Source organism: Paroedura picta, chromosome 6 (genome assembly GCF_049243985.1).
Source record: "Paroedura picta isolate Pp20150507F chromosome 6, Ppicta_v3.0, whole genome shotgun sequence".
In the NCBI taxonomy this organism is placed as follows: Eukaryota; Metazoa; Chordata; class Lepidosauria; order Squamata; family Gekkonidae; genus Paroedura; species Paroedura picta.
This window is the reverse complement of record NC_135374.1, coordinates 12,444,434-12,448,687: the sequence shown is the minus strand read 5'-3', so window position 1 is coordinate 12,448,687 and position 4,254 is coordinate 12,444,434.

Sequence of the window (4,254 nt, the reverse complement as noted above, 5' to 3'; positions counted from 1 at the left end):
TTTTGGGCACCACAATTGAAGAAAAATGTAGAAAAACTGGAGCATGTCCAGAGGAGGGCAACAAAGATGGTGAGGGATTTGGAGACCAAGACGTTTGAGGAAAGGTTGAGGGAGCTTGGTCTGTTTAGCCTGGAGAGAAGATGACTAAGAAGGCTGTCATACTGATGATAGAACAGAGTTGTTTTCTGTTGCCCCAGAGGGTTGGGCCGTAACCAACGGGTTGAAATTAATTCAAAATAATTTTGGCTAAGCGTCTGGAAGAAGTTCCTGAAAATTAGAGTGGTTCCGCAGTGGAACAGACTTCCGCTTCTTTGGAAGTTTTTAAGCAGAGGCTAGATAGTCATCTGACAGAAATGCTGATTTTATGAACTTCGGCAGATGGCGAGTGGGTGGGCAGGAAGGGATGTGCCAGGGTTTGTCTCTTGTGGCCCTTCCTTGCATACTCAGGAAATTGCTGATCACCACTGTGGGATGGTAGGTGAATTTCCTCCAGGCCAGGCTGGATTCTGGAGATATTTGGTGGAAGGATCAAATGGCCATGAAACTGGGGGTACTGTGGGTGGGCAGGTAGTTGTGAGTTCCTGCATTGTGCAGGGGGTTGGACTAAATGGCCCTTGAGGTCCCTTCTAATATTCTAATATTCTAATATTCTAATATTCTAATATTCTAATATTCTAATATTCTAATATTCTAATATTCTAATATTCTAATATTATGGCAAGGTGACCATACATTTGGGGATATTAGGCTCACTTTGTGATGTTGGAAAGGTCCCACTTGCTTTGTGGGGAGGAAGGACACTTTCCCAGTATGTAAAGCCAGTTTGGTGTAGTGGTTAGGAGTGCGGACTTCTAATCTGGCATGCCAGGTTCGATTCTGCACTTCCCCCACATGCATCCAGCTGGGTGACCTTGGGCTTGCCACGGCACTGATAAAACTGTTCTGACCGAGCAGGAATATCAGGGCTCTCTCAGCCTCACCCACCCCACAGGGTTTCTGTTGTGGGGAGAGGAATGGGAAGGCGACTGTAAGCCGCTTTGAGCCTCCTTGGGGTAGGGAAAAGCAGCATATAAGAACCAACTCTTCTTCTTCTTCTTCTTCTAAATTCCAGTCAGACCATTCCCCTGCACCTTCTGCTCAGTTAATGATTTCAATCCACTGAAATCGGCACAGGCAAAGGCCGGTTCATCAAACAAAATCCTCTTCCTTTGCTGTTGGGAGCCTGATACGGCTAAGCGGTGTAAGCCATGCACAATTAGTTACAACCTGCCAAGCTAAATTTTGAAATACCATAAACGCGACTGAAGTTCCTAAGAACCAGTGGGTTCGTTAGAGAAGCGGACAAGAAGCTCCCAAAAACTCAGACTGCATTTGAGTATACTTAAATCCTTAAAGTATGATGAAGAAGATGCTTCCTCCACCCCCCCCCCTCCCCGGGGCCTGGTGCTCTTACATAATATCTCAGGGTACAGGTGGAAGTAGAGAATGTGACTTATATAGAACCATAGTATCATAGAGTTGGAAGGGGCCATACAGGCCATCTAGTCCAACCCCCTGCTCAACGCAGGATCAGCCCTAAGCATCCAAGAAAAGTGTGTATCCAGCCTTTGCTTGAAGACCGCCAGTGAGGGGGAGCTCACCACCTCCTTAGGCAGCCTATTCCACTGCTGAACTACTCTGTGAAAAGTTTTTTCCTGATATCTAGCCTATATCATTGTACTTGAAGTTTAAACCCATTACTGCGTGTCCTCTCCTCTGCAGCCAACGGGAACAGCATCCTGCCCTCCTCCAAGTGACAACCTTTCACATACTTAAAGAGGGCTATCATGTCCCCTCTCAACCTCCTTTTCTCCAGGCTGAACATTCCCAAGTCCCTCAACCTATCTTCATAGGGCTTGGTCCCTTGGCCCCAGATCATCCTCATCGCTCTCCTCTGTACCCTTTCAATTTTATCTACGTCCTTCTTGAAGTGACATAGATATACAGAAGTCCTTTGCAGATGTTCTGCCTGGGCATCCCTGGAGCCTGCCAACACTGCAAAGTTTCCAGGTATTTCCCAACCCAGAGCTGGCATCTCTACCTGTAAGAGAGGTGAGGCCAAGAGAGCTCTGAGAAACCGTGCTTGGCCCAAGGTCACTCTGGTGGCTGCATGTGGAGGAGTAGGGAATCAAACTTGTAAACAGGGCTCGTTTTTGGCAGCAAAGGACGTTCAGTCTTTGCCTTAACAGTATTCTGAGTCTTCACAATCCACATTCCTCCATGCTGTTTTGCAGGTGCCTTGATGTGTAGATAGACAAATATTTATTCTACGTGGCCAAAGGCCTTTACAAGCAGCTATGATGTGCATCAAATGCGCTCATCCATCTCATGATCGTGGCTGTAGCCTCTCTCCTCCCCCCTTCTCCCTCTGTAAGGACACTCGGTGATACTCCTTACTACTGGGGAAGAGGAAAACCTCTGCCCCCAGTCTGGCTGCTCCGGCCACAATCGTACACTGCCAGGGGCATGCAAATCCTTAAACCTTAAACCAGTGGTCCCCAACCTTTTTATCACCAGGGACCGGTCAACGCTTGACAATTTTACTGAGGCTTGGGGGGGGGGACTGCCGCTGCCTGAGCCCCTGCTCCACTTGCTTTCTCGCCGGTGCCCCTGAATTGCCGCCACTCGCTGGGGGGCGCTGCCATCAGCAGCTGCACAGTGCCATGCCAAGGGGGAGCCCCTGCCATGGCGGCCACTGGAGAGCACGAAAGGTGAGCCGGCGGCAGAGTGGCAGGGCCGCCCCCGAGGCAGCAGATGAGGAGGAGCCACGGCACTGTACCAACTGATCTACGGACCGGTACTGGTCCCTGGACCGGGGGTTGGACCCCTGGACCACTGCCTTAAATCACTCCAGGTCCCAAAACTGGAGTAATGAGAGGCAAAGCTAAGATCTATCTAAAGTTGAATTCTTTGTCTTTTTCTCTCTCTTGAAAAGAGGCCTACGTGCCCCAGATCACCCTCATCGCTCTCCTCTGCACCCTCTCAATGTTGTCGACGTCCTTTTTGAAGGAAGCCCTCCAGAGCTGCACACAAGACTCCGGTGGAGGCCTGACCATTGAGGTATACAGCAGGACTAGGACAGCTTGTGATTTTGAGGTGATGCCTCTATTAAGGCAGCCCAAGACTGCATTTCCTTATGTTCTGTTTGCTTCATTTGTATCTCACCCTTGACATTCCAGAGGAGCATATAGTTTGGGGAAGCGACGGCAGGCATCGCTTCCCACGGTCTATTGTGAACCGGTCGACAGCTCCAGAGACGAAGAATGGTTACTCATCAAGCCAGCAGCTCTTATGTCTTCAAATTCTAATTAACATTCTAATTAGATCATTGTCACCTCCTCCGTCAGAGCGGTGATACGCTATTCTTTCACATGCATGCCGCATTTCTACCAGGCAACTCTAGACACAATAACGGGCAGCTTTTTAAAATTTATGTATTTAAATGTATAAACCACCCTCTTCACCAAGAGCAATTTAAACCTTGGTAGCCTTAAAAAAAAAAAAACCTTATGGAATGCTAACGTATCAATATATCTAGTTCTCCATCTGGTCCCCATCTGTGGATGCTTAAATCCAGAGATTGGGGCCATAAACAGACGATGCAGATCTTTCTACAGATGTGAGGGGAGAGCCCCAGGTTTGCAGAAAAATCTGAAATCTTCAAAAATAAATACCCTGGGGACGATAACCCCCTCCCTTAAATGAGAAGCAGGGCGTGTAGCTTGAAGTAATGGATGCTTTCTGAGATCCCAGTGGACATTGTTGAGGTTGTAAGTCAAGGTAAAAAACAGAATTGTGATGGCCTGGTGCCTAAAAAAGAGTAGGGTAAGCACTAGGTGAGCTTCAGGGGGAAGGTATTCCACAGGTAAGGGGCTACCAGTGAAAAGTCCCTGTTTTGAGTTGCTACCATCTTCCCCTCTGCAGGTGGGGACAGGGAGCAGAGCTGGAGGAAAGTCTCTGAAGCGGCAGGCCAAATTGTGTAGAAGGAGGTATGCCAAAAAAACTGAGTATGATCCCCGACTGAATTCGGCTTGTTCAGCCCCCAAGCAAGCACCCTGGCAAGGAGAGGTTAGGCTTGTCCTATGTAATAACTATCTTAGATAACCTTTACTTTTCATTGTTTTGACAGCCCCTTGGGTTGTAACGAGGTGACGAGGTTGCATGGTGGAAGGAGGAGGAGAAGAAAATGTCAATAGAATTTTATCGGGTTTCAGC